The sequence below is a fragment of the Neofelis nebulosa genome, chromosome 2 (assembly GCF_028018385.1).
Source record: "Neofelis nebulosa isolate mNeoNeb1 chromosome 2, mNeoNeb1.pri, whole genome shotgun sequence".
Classification (NCBI taxonomy): Eukaryota; Metazoa; Chordata; class Mammalia; order Carnivora; family Felidae; genus Neofelis; species Neofelis nebulosa.
In genome coordinates, this window is record NC_080783.1 from 88,751,891 (window position 1) to 88,769,071 (window position 17,181).

At 34.0% G+C, this 17,181-nt stretch overlaps 1 protein-coding gene across 4 annotated transcripts in view; it reads left to right on the top strand.

The window, feature by feature from the left end:
- The window catches only part of LRP1B (LDL receptor related protein 1B), a 1,890,044-nt gene that overhangs the window by 12,170 nt on the left and 1,860,693 nt on the right, over positions 1-17,181 (top strand). The window lies entirely within an intron of this gene.

Genomic DNA, 17,181 nt, shown 5'->3' on the forward strand with positions numbered 1-17,181 from the left:
AGTTAAAGAAGGGAAGACATAATACTAAAGACATTAGGTTAAAATAAAGACAGCCAAAGCTCAGGCATTTAAAGTTTTCAAAATGCTTAAATAAGATATTGAAACAACAACAACAATAAATATATTGAAACAAAAGATCTCAACCAATTTATTTGTTGTATAAAGAGCTTACATGCAGGTTTAGTAGACATTTGCTAGATGCATGTGCTGAAATCAAATTTGTGTATGACTTCAAGTTCAGTCCATTTTTCATTCCCATTGTCAAAATCCCCTTTTATTAATTTGGTTCCAAAATTTTCAGTAGTAAAATCAACATTATGCCTAGAAATAAGTTAAATGTGAAATAAATACCAACATTTTATTAAATTTTAGAGTGACTGAACCAAATGAAATATGAGGCTGAAAGATTTTGCATTAATATTTAATTTGGGACTCACTGTAAATTTGTTTGCTGTGTACTTTAGCAGAGGGGTGCCAAAAAGTTTGGAAATAAATTAATCTGAGTAATTGAAAACAGCAGGAAGGGGAAGGGTTACTTGTGTGTTTGTGGGTACGAGGCATGATTTATACTCCCTGACTACAGAACTCCACTCACATCACACAGAGGTCTGCTGAAGGGCTTTTCTTCTTTCATAACGAAAGCACTATGGGAAAAGGTTCAAAATAAGTATAAGGGAGTTATTTATATTTTAGGTAAAGCAAAAAATAATTACTGACTGCATGCTCAGAATAAAAGGCATTGGGCAGGAAATGTTGTGACCCCTTGGAACAGACTTAAACCTGCTATAAAGAGCCAAGAAAAATAAACAAAGCTTATTCAGATAACAGTTAAGCTGGCGAGACACCTGAAAAATCTAGCAATAGCAAGAAAATCGCTTAAGTCAAAAATAAACTTTCAGAGATTGAAGCTACTTGAGTTCACCAAGATTTAGAGATGAATGCCAAAGAGGATTAGTAAAACTCTCTTTCAAGTGAAATACTGCAGTAATGGCTCTATCTCCAAGTCTCAAACTCTCGCTTGAGAGTCACTATGTGAGTGAACTCAATATACAATAATAATATTTTCTTAAAAAGCAGGAAATTATATAAAGGAACCTGAAGCAGTAATCCTGCCCTCTTTCCTCCCTCCTGTAGGCAAGGTAAAATGACAGGCCACATTTCTTCTGTAGTTACACAGAAAGAAATAGGTTGACTATGGCTTCTGAGATCCCCAGTTACAGAAAAGTCTGCTTAGACTTCTTTGCTCATGGTGTTAAGTAATGGTGCTCATGTGCATTTGGCTGAACTTATGAATTAGAGGGCAGGATATAGAGCAAGTTTTGCAAACACAAGTGTATATAGGACCCACACTAGTCAGAAGGTGCCCTGGGTGATGTGTAAATTAGAGAACACCCACATTGTCCAAGGGGGAAGCTGACATTTAACTGGAGCAAATTGTGGCCTTGGGTGAATGTGGGCCAATGGTTGCCAGACCTTTAAATAGTTTAAGAGTGGGCCAGAATCTGGATTTTTATGCACAATGCCTTAAGTTTTAAGTATTACCCATCAAGATAAAAAGCAACACACACACACACACACACACACACACACACACACACACACACACAATAATATTATAGGGATCAAAAACACAAGTTGATGAATTTAACACCCAAGCTGACAGCCTGAGACTCACTATAGAGTCCTGCAGTTGCAGGCATCAAGTGAGGTTGGATAGTGTCACAGTGGAAACATGTTTTACTGGGTGCATTACTGACAAAAGGTGCCCCTGGAGAGCTGAGCATAATGCCTTGAAATTTGGAGTGCATAATTGTTACAGCTCATGGTTTTGGGAGAAAGGATACCAAAGAATTTCAACAGTGTTCTGCATCTCTGCCTTCAAAATTTCCTCTCTCCTTTGAGACATAAAGGCAGAATTGGGGGAAAGAATGTGGGTGCAGAGAAAATTCTTAAAGACCCCGCAGAAAATTAATGCTATTAGACCCAATTGTCACTTGAGGCAGAAACATGCCACTGTAAGTCATCGGAGCTCTCTTAATAATGGTGAGGGAATGCTATACGGATGATTTCAGTCAGCCTCAGCACTCCAGGGATCTCATGAAAAATATTCTACATGATAAGTAACAGCCACATGGTGAAAACAACATTGCTCTGCCACACACATCATTATTGAAATGTGGAATGAAAAAAAGAAAAGAGTGAAAGGGAGAACAAAAATATAGGGAAGCGAAGATAGCAGAGATAATATCCTAATGGGTAGACAAATTCTCATGCTGAGACACAAATGGGATCACATTTAGGTTTGTGTTTCATCTTTCTTTGGGAAAGCTGTGACTTAGCAAGAACCAACTGTGTACTTTATTTCCGTATATTGTCTTTAATTTTTTTTAATTTTTTTAATGTTTTTATTTATTTATTTTTGAGACAGAGAGAGGCAGAGCATGAGCAGGGGAGGGGCAGAGAGAGAGGGAGACACAGAATCCAAAGCAGACTCCAGGCTCTGTGCTGTCAGCACAGAGCCCGACGCGGGGCTCGAACTCACGGACTGTGAGATCATGACCTGAGCCGAAGCCAGACGCTCAACCAACTGAGCCACCCAGGCACCCCAGTTGTCTTTAGATTTCATACCTGTGTTCACATAAGAATTAGTATATCCAAACTGATTATTGGAACAAGCTTTAAAAAAAAAACCTTTAAAAAAAAAAACAATTTTAGACCTTTGGAAAATATATACAACTAGTACAGAATGTTCCCATACACTCTTCACTTAGCTACCCCTGATGTTAACATATTATAGAACTATAATCCAGTTATTAAAACAAAAAGTTAACATTGGTGCAATAGATATTATTAACTATAGACTTTCTGTATTTTACTGGTTTGTTCACTAATGAACTGCTTCTATCCCAGCATCCAATCCAGGATTCAACATGGCGTCAGGTTGCCATGACATTCAACATGGCATCAGGTTGACATGGCATCAGGTTGACATTGTACATAAAAAATCTGCCCTCTTCAGTGTATTGTATCAGGAGATACATGTCAATATGCCTTATAATAGGTGATGTTAACCTTGACCACTTAGATGAGATGATGCCTTCCTCATTCTTTCTACATTTATTAATTGGACTTCTGTAAGAAAAAGCTCTTCCTTCCTTCCTTCCTTCCTTCCTTCCTTCCTTCTTTCCTTACATCAGTGTAGATTCGTAGGTATTTAGTTTACTTTGTGTTATAATTAAATACTATTATTGTTTATGTTCTTGATCAAATTATTCCACTTTTGGCATTGGAAAGTCTTTCAGATTGGCTACTCTGCCCTATTGTGATATCCCCATTTTGTTTTTAGCATTTTCTTACTTTCTAACACTGCCAGAATGAATCAAGCCCATCTTAATTTTTCCTGTTTTTGGCCTGGAATCAATTGCTACTCCAGAGAATTTCATAGGATATTGAAATTTCAAAGACTTTTAACCAAATGCATTTTCTTCAGTGTCATAAGATTATCTTAAGGATGGTAAACAATTGAAAGAATAATTCCTCTACGGATATGTTTTAATGGTCCAAAAGATATCACTTGTCTCAGTTATTTAATTTTAATACAGTAATCACTGCTGTGGTTGATTATCTGTGATTAAAATTCTGAATTTGTATGATTATGGGTGATGATGCTTATTAAGTCATTCAAATATTACTGTCTCCAAAGGTTCTTAAAAAGTACATAAATTTTATAAAATCAATTAATATTTATTGATCCTTTCTCAGGAAACCTGTGTTAGGTACTTTTTTTAAAAGGCATATCAGCCCTTAAGTAGTTAATGGTCTAATTCAGATAATTCATAAATCTTATGACTTATAATTCATAAGTAATATAAGGAGTGATTGCAGAGGGTTTGATCAGACCTTGAATATGAGGCCATGGACCTATAGTGATTTTGTGTCTTGTCTTTTGGATGGGCAGTGAATAGAAAAGCATATGCCAGAAGTAGTGAATGGGTTTGATATTTTGGAAGAATCTTGACTGGTAGGTTTCCAGATTGCTATATTAAAAGAGATTCTATAGTTGAGTCTGAGTTCTTTAGTAAAGATCACAGTGAAGAGTTGGTGATGTTGCCAATGATCAAGTCAGAAGACATACAGGAGTGTTAGCATCTGGCCTTCTTACCATTTCTGGTTTAGTTAGCACAGTAAGAGCACAGTATAAGTCTTTTGTGATTAAAAAAGATAGTTCCTTCCCATGACTCATGGGTAAGGTGAACCAGTAAACTGATGTGTAAAATTCCAGGTAATGAAACATGACTTTATATAAAGACAAGTGTCTAGAATCTTTTCAAAAGGCCTAGGATCTCCACTTTTTCAATGTACGAAGTTTTTTATTTTCTTCCTTTTTAAGTGCCCCCATGAACGTCACATTGCTTGACTTTGTTTGTTTGTTTGTTTGTTTGTTTTTAAGCCTTTCTGGTGGTTGATACAGTCTTGTTCTTCCTGATCATTTCCAATTTCTCCCAAATTTGAGCTGCAATTTTTTTTTTCCCCTCACTGTGGGATCCTCCTCCACCTGCTAAAAGAGCCAAACACAACCTTACTTTCCAAAAAGTCTGATTCATCTTAGGTTCTTGGATACATCCAGTTTTAATGGCATATTGTCTAAAAAAATATAGATGTGAGATTATTGATCCAACAATCAGTTTAGCTTCTGATAATAGCTCTAGGAAGGTAGTGAGAAACAGAACTAGTTGGAAAGCAATGCAACACCCATATTGAATTTTTAACAACTTAATACATTTTAGGAAATGATCCATCTGAAAGGCATTATGGCTTGCTGAGAAAAGCTGTACACTGGGAACCGGGAGAAGTGGGCTCAATTCCCAGCTCTGCATCTGACTCACTCTTTGTCCTTGGGCAAGTCACTTAGCCTCTCTCTGTGTCTACTTCCTGCCTGGTAAAATAAGGAGAATAATGCATAAAGGCTCCCACCTCACCAAGATGTGTTGAGGCTGTATTCTGTAACCACTGAAGGGATCTTTCTTCCCCCTGCTGGCTAATGGCAAACTTATTTTTATTAGCATCGAGTTTGATTAAATTTTGCAAAAAACAAAAAAACAAAAAAACAAAAAAAAAACATGGAGCTATGACTAACTTGAAAGAATCCTCTAATCCTTTAATTTACACTAGAGTTTTACTGCAGTACATGTCGCTTTGTGTTGATACACTCGATGCTAGGAAGAGGACTTGTAGATCCTGTATCTACAAAAAATCTGTTGCCTCAATCTACTTGAGTGTCAACTATGTCTTGTACCGAGCACTGCAGAACCCATTAGAGGAATAGAAGATAAAATCCTGGAGAGAAGAGGTTTACATATAAAAATGTTACCTAACAATATTTATTCAAAAATGCTATTGTTAACATTAGGATCTAGACAATGAGAAAATCAATATAGGCTGAAAAATCACAGAGCAATGTCTTAGAATACATTGAATAAATGCCTTTTATATATACATATACATGTAATATATGTATTTGTATACATATAATAAATGTCTATGACATCTTCCCTGATTGCTCCAGCAAAAATGATCATTTCCTTCATTTCCCATCCTCTTTGTTTGATCTTGCTGGCTCATTTTAATTTCTCCAGTTTTCCCTGAATATATTTTGCCATTTTTAATTTTTTTTCTTTTTAACTACTAGTTAATCATAGTTTCTTTTTGGTTATTTTGTCTCTTAACTTTTTTTATATTGAACAGCACCCCATCGCATTTTTTCATGATCTTTATCTTTTGAAATGATTCTGCCAGTCGTAGAATATCTTATATTTTGAATTTGTCTTATTTTTCATTATTTTATTTATCATGGTCCTATATCACCAGTGTTTTCTCTAAATAGGTTATTAGATCTAGAGGCTAGATTGGATTCATATTGAATATTCTGGGACAGAATACTTCGTAGGTTGTATATGTATACATATTAGAATTAATAATGCAAATACCAAGAGAGATGGAAAGTGCTTCTGCTTTGCTGCGGTGCTCAGCAGTAATGTTGTATACTATTGTAGAAGAAAAGAGTGCACTTATTAGCTCTATTATCTTTACTAATTACTTGATCTCTTTAAATCTGTTTCCTTATAAATGCAATGCAGCAATACCTACCATAAAGTCTTGAGGGTTTGAGAAAATACTTATAAAGTGTCCTGTTTATAGTAGGCACTCAATTAATTATTAGTACTGATAGTAGTAATAATGATTGCTTATGTAATAGTTTTCTGTCATATGGTCTTTTATGATGAAAATGTTTAGGAATGACATTCATTCTATGAACAGAAAGCAGTACTGTTCATCCCAGGATTCCCATTGTAACAGATGGATGTTTCCAGTCTGTTGACTGGTTGGTTGTTATAATATGATATAAATGGGAGACATTATTGGTAAATCTTTCTAGTAGATTATAAATAACCCAATAAACGAATATAAAACATTATCTATAGACAAAAATCTCTCTGTCTCTAAAAACTCCAAATCCTTTGCTCCAAGATCATCTTGTGCTTTCCACCACTCTAAGAAAAGGAGAGAAAATTACATGTAAAATCTAAGAACCTACACTTGAGGTATTCCCAGTAATTGAAAGATAACAACAAAAACATTAGGGTTGAGATTAAGAGATTATGTTTTGAAGTTAGTCAGTTTGGATTCCAGTCCACACTATTTCAGTTATTAGCTATGTCACATTGGCCAGGGTACATAGTCTCTTTGAAACCCTATATGCTTGTTTGCAAAAAGCTCCAAGAGATGTAAATATAGAATAGAGATATGTAGGAGTTAAGCGACTGACTCTTGATTTCAACTCAGGTCATAATCTCATGGTTTGTGGGATCAAGCTCCACATGGGGTTCTGAGGGGACAGCACAGAGCCTGCTTGGGATTTTCTCTCTCTCTCTCTCTGCCACCCCAACTCCGCATATGTTCTCTTTTCAAAATAAAATAAATAAAATTTAAAAATAAAGAATAGAGATATATAAACCACCAACTCACAATCAGTGCTCAATACATGCTGGTTATTATATTTTATTACTGTATACATACATTTATTGCCTACAGTTGGCACTTAATAACTCTTAGAAGCCAGTGACGTTACAGTAGGAGAGACCAGAGCTGTTGCAGAGTCTGCAAAAAGACCAGGCAGAGGAATGGTAGGGAGGAATGACATCCACATCACACTCTGCTTACCAAGCTTTGTGCCTCAGTCTCGGGTTGTATTTGACCAGAGGGGTTTCCTTTTTCTAATTAGCACAAAGGTGCCATGAAGGCTATTGCTGTCGTAGATGCGAACCTTTTAAACATAGATAATTGCAGGTACAAAGTTAGTGAGGAGCAAGAGAATTGACCTAAAAAGAGTAATTCTATAGTTCACTATGGTTAATACAAGATTACTCTTGAATAGTAAGACGTGCAGATTATGTTGTTCTTTATTAAGGTGAGATTTTCAAAGTCCTCTCTAAAAGAAATCATCTAAAATCTCTCAATATAATTAATGAACTACTTTTTAATAGGAGAAAAGATACTTGTCAAGGAATAAATTTCAATATAGATTTTCATATTCTCTTCTGAGGTTAGTTTCTAAATATAATTTATTTTTCCTTCAAATAGTTTAAAATGACATTTGACTACATAAAAACAGAATTGCTCCCACTGCTTATTAGCTTATTGATAGTGCTTCAAGTCATGAGTTTGCATTTATGCTGGGTGTCCTGTGGGGATACACTACTATGTTGTATATGAAAGTGCAGAGAATAAATTATTGGGGATCTAGAATACTTTTCTGATCCTGGTGGCATTACTAAAATGACGTTTTTGTTTTGTTTTGTTTTGTTTTGTTTTTGCTTTTATGGGTTGAAAACAAAAGTATTCAAGTATTTATTATTTATTTTTATCCATATAAGGTTTTTGCATTGCCTTAAAAAATAAACAGGTGGGGGCAGAAGGAACATCTGTTGTTTTTTTTATGCTCCAAAAGTATTATTGTACTTGTTGAAAAATGCCAATTTTTTTCCAGGAAGAATGATGTGATTGAATAATACCAAGTAAATGTTCTAAGTGATAAATTTTCATAAAGAGTAGTTTGCTTTCTTATCAGTGTGTGTGCAAAAGATTTTCTGTCAGAAAATCAGTGAAGACAAAACCAAAGTTTGGATTTGTATCTTTTAATACTACACATATCATTCTCTACAGCTTATGAAAACCACTGAACCAGATATCATTTTGAATGTTAACACTGTACTTCTCTGACGCTATTGTTTTCTCCTCAGGGAGGGGGACTATAAGGAATGCCTGACAGGCATGTTTTACTTCTCAGTAGGAAGAACTACTCTTTCCATAAATTAAACTGAAAATTTAAAAGTACATTTTAAAAATTATTTTTGTTTTTTTAAAACCAAAACTACTACACTTTTGCTTTCCTGCAAAGCAATGAAAACAAATAGTTCTAGGCAAAATATGTACAATGTTAATCTTGAGTTTCCTTTACTAAAGGAATAGTATTTGCTAAAATAATAGGTGAAGAGTTTTTTTTTTTACATCTGATCAGTTTATAGATATTATCAAAATTGATTTTTGAAAATGGAAGAAGATACCCTCTTGTAATAAGCATTACTTATAGTAGCAATGCAGAAATGCTACAGAGACTGTTCAAGTTATACTATTTTAATATTGCTATTATGTTTTCTACATGGTAGATCCAAGCCTTGCTCTAATATTATAGAAATAAGAGAAAAAAAACATTAAAACATTTCTGGGGTGTTAAAGCGAGTTAACATCATAACCACCAACTGTCAGCAGGCTTTGGGGAGCCAGCAGGGAGCCATGTTTATCCCACATAATGCATGTGTGGTCACGGATCTCATTAAGCAATAACAATCTTTGGGAAATGGTTGTTTCCTCCCAAAGTCCACTCTAAATATACTCATTCCTAGTCCACTGAGGTTCATGCTGCTTATAAGGTTGTCATGCTCTTTTTTTTTTTTTTGAGGTTTTTTTTAAGCTGAGTTTATGTGTAACAGAAGAATCCTGTCACATAAAAATTGAGATATTTGTGTCTCAAAAATCCATCAAAAAGAAAACCAGTGTTTGAGACTCACTAGGGAAGTTCTTGGGTAAGCATAGTTTCTGTGATAAATTGTTCTGAGGTAATGAATGAGATGCCCACCACTTGACATATTCAGTTGTTTTCACCTGGAGTCAGTTGGGGAAAATATACTAATGAGCTAACTTCAGTGTCCTTGGCAGGTAAATTCTACAAGCCAATTTTAGCCAAAATCTGTAACTGAAAATATACTCACTAGATCTCAGGTCTGTGGAGTAATGTAGCATCCATAGGGAGTTTTGTACCTTTAAAAAAGAATTAATTCATCCTGTTAACTGTCTCTACACTTAAAATAATAAGTGATTGAAAGCTGATATAAAAAATGCACTAATGGTAAATTGAAAGGGGTATTTGAAAAAGAAAAAGAATACCTCAACCACTTGGTAGTCAATGAAAAAGTGTTGACTGCCCCAGTGTCCTCATTCAACTTTGCCAGATTTTAGTGCTTTTAATACTTTAGTCCTTTAGATTCTCATATAGCTTGTGTTTCAAATGAAAGCAATTACAGGAAATGAGAACGATAGTGCCATGAAGTAATCATTAAAATGGGAAGGACTCAACAATGTGAGTTCTATCATTGTTGTAGTTGTTGTTGTTTTCTTAAGGTTTATTTGTCTATTTTGAGAGAGCAAGAGAGAGGGAGTGGGGGGTGGGGTGGGTGGGGTGGAGGAGGGACAGAGAAAAGGAGAGAGGGAATCCCAAGCAGAGAGAGAGGGAGAGAGAGAGAGAGAGAGAATATCCCAAGCAGGCTCTGAGCTCCAGATGCAAGGTTGGAGCTCAGGAACTGAGAGATCATGACCTGAGCCAAAAGCAAGAGCCCAATGCTCAACTGACTGAGCCACCCAGGCACCCCTGTGAATTCTATTTTCATGCATTGATGGATTCTTTTCTCCAAAGAGGAGCATAGTAGTCAGTGGCATTTGCAACCCATGCTTTAGTGAGTTTATTTTTCGTTTTAATTATTAAACATCTATTGATAAATTACTTGCAAAGTATACTCCTAACAGAGAATATGAAGACTGAGTATATTGCTTTTTATTTTCCAGCTAGTTTTCAATCTAGGATTGCTCTTTCACATGGAATTGAAAATGAATAATAACTTATTTGAGAAAAAATAATTTTGGATAATGATAGAGGTTCTAAAATCATAGGAAATATTCACTTCAGAGAACATATCTATTTTATTTTTGATTATAGAGTTACCTGTAAATTAATTTTTATATTTGAGCCATCTTGTACATCTTATTTTTTAAAAAGGAAATGACATATTAGAAATATATAATTGTATTTTAATATATTAGGGATATATTAGAAAATTCTTTAGAGCCATTAAGATATTTGTAGTCTTAAGTTCTTAAGTATAATACTTTTGTCTAAAAATTATAATAGTAGAATAATGCAAATTATTTATGAACATAATGTAATATGTTTTTATTAAAATGTGTATTTAGTGACTTTTATGCATCTGTTTTACAAATCTGATTGAGTGGTATTATTATATTTTAGCCCAGAGAATGTTATAAAATAAATGTTAATACTGTTAAATATATCAAAGTTTCTTTCTCCCTTTTTCTTTCCTGCTCATATTTGCACAGGATTAATAAACTATGTGGAATTTATTCTGAACAAGACATTTATTTACATTTAGGACTCTCTATTTTAATTAAGGCAAAATATATAACAGCTTAAATATAAAGTTTTATATTAACTTTATAATGTACTTTGTTATACTGACATGTATTTGTTTCATTAATTCACTGTGGCAGATAAATAACAGCTAGTATATATATGCGATCAATTTTTAAAGAAGAATGCAGTAGTGTCTTCTCAGTAGTAATACATATCAGAAATAATGTAATTTTTACTTTTTGAAAATATTTTATTGCTACTAGATTTTTCAAGGGCTTCATTAGTACAAGTAGTTATTAAACTCTAGAATTTGTCTTATCATGCTATGAAAAATGATCCAGAATTTGAGAGTGAGAAGCAAAGAGGTGAAAGGCTGGTTGCACTGGGTGATGGCGTATTCCAAGTGAGAAAAAATAAAATGTATTAGTCTGGTACATTTTATGTATTAATGGCTTAAAAGTTACAAAGAAAAGTGGAGTAGCCCTGAAGTCAAAGATTTTGCTTTGTGTCCAGGCTCTAGCTTCTGCTACTTCCTAGCAGAGTAACCATGAACAAGTCTCATATTTTCTCCAAAACTAAATTTTTGTATCTGTAAAATGTAACTAATGACAACTTATTTTATGGAGTTGCTTTAAAACTGAATAAAACTATGAAAGTGTTTTACAAATTCTATAGCACTTTACAGAATTACAATGTAATTATTCCACAACAGTAATAATGAAAGTCAGTTCACGTTTGTGATTTTTTAAAAATTCCTTATTTTGGAATCTTTATTTCTTTTGTTTACTTCCCATTTCTTTAACTCACTTCTATGGATGACAAGAAAACACAGCTTAATAATAATTTACTATTTCAACAATATTTATTATGGACTTGCTAAATAAAATTCCACTTAATGAAAAAAGTGTGAATGCTATGGTAATGAAAAATCATCATTTGTGTGTTAGAAAGAAAAAGAAAAAATCAGGCCAAAGTGTCCAATCAGAGTGGCAAACAGGATTTCAAAGAGGTGGCAAATATGTGTGCAAGCAACAAAGTAGCTCATTTTTTTTGTGATGACAAGTGCCTTAAGTTGAGTGAAATGAGATACCATCCAAGTTCAGCTTTCACGTACATCTAAGTTCCCATAGAAAAAAGGTTAAATAATACTTTATCTAATTTAACCTTTGGTTGCCAGAACAATATATGACCCCAAGGCACACATGAAATAAGACACTATTATGTTTCAGGAAGAGAAATACTCATATTAATAATTGAAATATAAACATAAAATAACATAAAATGTGAATCATTGCTAGGCCATAGATTTAATCTCAGTTGTAGACCCTGAAGAAGTTTTTGAAATATAAACGGTTATTTTTGTTTCTTAAAAAACACGTCTTCAGGGGCGCCTGGGTGGCGCGGTCGGTTAAGCGTCCGACTTCAGCCAGGTCACGATCTCGCGGTCCGTGAGTTCGAGCCCCGCGTCAGGCTCTGGGCCGATGGCTCGGAGCCTGGAGCCTGTTTCCGGTTCTGTGTCTCCCTCTCTCTCTGCCCCTCCCCCGTTCATGCTCTGTCTCTCTCTGTCCCAAAAATAAATTAAAAAAAAAAAAAAAAAAAACACGTCTTCAGTATTAGTGAATTATTTCTGGAAATTGGTAAGCTCTTACCAATTATAACATTTTGATCATCTTTCAAACAGATGTTTAACAACTTAAAATTTATCTCTTATGCTTAAGTGACTACCAAATCACTACATTTAGCACATTCCACAGAAAATAGATATTTCAATTCTTCACTGATTTTTCTCAAAACTCTACATTTTTGTAAAATTCATAGCCCTGTATAAAAGCTAATAAAAGGGGGCGCCTGGGTGGCGCAGTCGGTTAAGCGTCCGATTTCAGCCAGGTCACGATCTCGCGGTCCGTGAGTTCGAGCCCCGCGTCAGGCTCTGGGCTGATGGCTCGGAGCCTGGAGCCTGTTTCCGATTCTGTGTCTCCCTCTCTCTCTGCCCCTCCCCCGTTCATGCTCTGTCTCTGTCTGTCCCAAAAATAAATAAAAAAAAAAATTAAAAAAAATTAAAAAAAAAAAAAAAAAAAGCTAATAAAAGTATGATCCTATCCATTTTGGCCCTATTTAATGGAATGTATCAAAGAAGAACTGCCATAACTTTATTATTGTCAATGCTGGAAGAAGATATTCCTTACATTTTACAACTTAAATTTACAGTTTATAATTTAATTCACTGAAAATTATTGGGAAGTTCAATCCATTTACCATTCTGCTACTAGACACAATGTAGTTTTTACCTTTTGAAACTATTTTATTGCTACTAGATTTTTCAAGAGCTTCATTAGTACAAGTAGTTATTAAGCTCTAGAATTTGAATTTGACCTTTTAAATAACCCAAACAGATCTTCTGTCTAAACCTCTTCAATGGGTGGGGTTTTTTTTGTTGTTGTTTTGTTTTGTTTTGTTTTGTTTCACAATAACAGTTTGCCTGTAGGGTGACATGTGACCTTTCTGCCAAGGCACCAAAGATAGAGATGACCAGGAGTTTGCTCTCTACTCTGGGCTCACCTCCAGTCAGCTGGGCTTGATGCCCTTTCCTATCTTTGCAAATCAGCCTCTGAATATTTCCCTCACAACACTTGCCAGGAACTGTTATGACTGTTACTCACTGTTAATATATTTTCTCTTAGACTGTGGGCTCTGTGAGGGTAGGGAATGCATCTATATTTCTATCACTCATGTAACGTCTGGAAGTGGTAGGAAGTTTTAAACAGATACGTAAATAAAACTAAGTATTTCCCCACCTGGTCTTGAACAAGCCCAATTTGAGAGCGTCTCATAGGTATAGGCACTAACTCTATGAAGCTCTTCAGATGTTTAAATAATGAAGATATGAATTGTTCATTGCTTGCTTTTTTAGAGACTGGTTGAATGTAAGACTTAGAAAATGATTGATAAAGTTTGTAGCCACTGTTTCCTGAGATGAGGCCCAAGGAGTCCTGGTGAGCTGAGAAGAGACAGATTTTGAATACATTGCAGCCTGACATGGGCTCTGGTGCAAATGCAGTACTAATGGTTTAAGTGTGAAACAGAGTATCTTTAAAAACCTTTATGACCTTATGTTGTATCAAACTCATTTCTACCCCATATAGACACCCACAGGACTCAATCCAGTGTTTGGAAAATGTGTAACTTTAAAGAAACTCTTTGGAGTATTGGTTTCAGGCCAGACTTTGCTAAATCAAAGAGTGCCAGTTTCCTTCATGCCAAACAGCACAATAAACCCCTCTGCAAAAGGAATAAAGACTGTTGAGAAATAACTGATGAGGCTTTTAATGTCAATAAATGTCATTTTGTGCATCAGTATTGTGAGAGTTTCCTTTTCACAAATGGAAGAGGGATTTTATAAACTCTCCTGTGAAAGGATGGGGATTTAGAGTTGGCGTTAGTAGACCCTGTAATAAAACAAATCCCTTCTTCAAGTCCCCCTTGAAGTGAAGAATGGCACTTGAACTTTTCATTTGGTAATATGTGGATTATAGATATCCCTCCTCTTACCACTAAGGTGTGTGTCATCTTCTTTGCTATCTTCGTAAATATCCTACTGGGAGCTAGAGGAAGTGGAGAAGAATTGAGAAATAGCCTTTTGGCTTCATTAGATCTTGCTTGATTAAAGATTTGGAAGGTGCTGTGAAAATACATTTAGTTTTCTGACAATCTTGTAAATGAAGCTCAACAAGTATGCACCAGAGTACTGAGCAGATACTTGGGAGGAAGCTTTTACACAGCTGACAGGTCCTGCTAATGAATCCTGGACTGGCACAATATTTAATTTGGCGTTTCCTTACATACAGCAGGTAAGAATCAGCCAATAGCATGAGGTCAGAGATGTCATTTATTTGGCATATTGTGTTCATTAGAGTTTGTGACATATTCTAGCTTAAAATATTATGCTATTCAATGTATATGTATTTATAAAAATCATTGGGCCATCTCTTGCAGGATTAGAATGTTAAACAGTATTTGTGAAAGAGAAAAATGTGCTTGTAATTTCATTAATTGTTTGGCTAAGTCTTCTTCCCTTTTTTTATTTTTTAACTGTAAAATTTCTATACTGGAAATGACTTTAGTTAGCTTCCTATATGGCTGCCAAAACCAAATAGTCACATTAAACTCAAAGCATATTCTTTTATATATTCAAAGAACATAAAGAACACAAAGAACACAGACCTGCATTTCTTTATGAATAAAACTGTCACTATAAGAATGACTATAATGATACTAGGTTTATAAATAATAGGAAAAAATGATAAATAGTACCGTATATTTAAGGAAGAGTTTATACATTTGTGTATACATTAATTTAACAGTTTGATCTTCTGGGTTTCCAGGGACTAAAGCTATACATAGCAACAAAACAATCTTATTAAAATAATTTCCCCAATTAATTTACATAATTTAATTAATGTGCATAATTTGCATAATTATTTTCATCTACATGAAAATTAAGACTTAAAAATTATAACTTGAATAATTTATTAGCCAAATCATTCAAATATTAAAATATATGGTATTCAAAATAGCAAATACGTTAATTAACCCCTGACTTTCTACAGAGCTTTAAGTGTGAGATCTTGGAGGAAAACTCTGCTCCCCAAAACCCAAGATCTACATCATACCAGAGAATCATATGTATCCTTTCCTCACTATTGAGAAAGAAAAAATAGTATTTACATACTTACACCTAAAAGACATAAGCCCAGAAATTCAAGGAGTGATTACAATATTGATTAACCACCAAATTACTCTTAGTTATTTTTTACTTCCACATTAACTAAGTTTGAAATGTAAGAGTTTTAACTTTTAAAACATGTATATTTCAGTGTTTGCTAATATTTTCTTATTTGGGTATGATTATCAGGTTTTCCATTACACCTAATTAAAAATACATAAAATACATTCAGGGAGTCCTCTTTTCCATTTATGTAAAATATCTTTCTCTATTTTCTATATCTTTTGTGGTCCAATTTTGTGACATGAGTTTCATTACAAAAGATTTGCTTTTTGAATTTTATTATCAGCATAAATTTTATTTATAACCAGCACTTCCTTTAAGTAATTATAATGATGCAATCAATGTGATTACTTTTGAATGCTTTCAAAATATTTATAACACCAGTTGCATTCTTCCTACCAACAATGCTCGTCCTGATTTTTGGCTCTATAGGCATGGCTACCAGATCTTGTTAAGTGAATTTGTCTGAAGTAAACTCTAGTTTAATGAGAATGAAGTATCCCGGAGTAGTATTCATGTTTTCCTTTTGATGCCATTTTTAGACAATTAGGGCAAGTTGGAGATTTATAATCAGGGTACAGAATGGTTCACAATGCCATGTGGCTATAAGAATGCACATGGCTACTGTCTTAAGACACTGCTGTAGGCCTTAAGATACATTTTTTACATACTTTAAATTATTATAAACAACAATCATGTAAAAATATCAGCTGTCATTTTATACAGAAGGAAATTTAGACTCACACTAAGTCCAACAAACAGCAAGTGTCAAAGTTCCACAAAGTCTAGATGTTAAATCTTTCAATCTCCAAGGTCTTTGTTTTTTTAACTATGATATCATAATGTAGCTTTCTAGAGAAACTAAATTAATATAGAATAAAATATAATGGTACAACAATAGAGCATTATCAGAGTTTTGCTTTTTAACAAACATCTCAAAAATAAAAGAAATGTGTTTTTCTCAATATATACTAGCTAGAACCCCATGGGAGACTAAAAACTTTTTCTAATAATGGCTTATGCACTAAAAACATTTTGGGAATTCTTATTTTGGAATTGCATTAAAAGCCTATGGCATTTTCTTTTAAACTCAATGCTTTCAAATCTTGATTTCTAAAGTGTAAATTTGATTTTTTTGGCATAATCAAAAGACTTATAGAGGTCAGATTTGTGAATGAAGTGATAGATTAAACTTGTTACTTTGGTTTTGATGTTTAAATTTTGGAACAGATTTTAAGTGATAGGCTGTGTCTAAAAGTAACTCTAAGAGAAATATTTAAAAATAGTTTTCTTAATAGCACCAATAGAAAGTCTGCTATTTATGCCTACATTAAAGAATAGCTTCATTTGGGTTCTTTAGGACCAGAAGAATCATCCACGGTTTATCCACAGTATACACACACACACACACACACACACACACACACACACATACTGACATATATTATATATATAAAACAGGTTTTATATTTGAGTATATATAAGACTATGTCTAACATATGCTTTATATCAAAATGTGTGTAACATATGCAGAGATAGACATGCTAACATGTTGTGTATTCCAATTTTATGAAATACAAATGTGGCAATTTCAATTTAAATCATGTAGATAACGTATGTAACTTAGATGTTA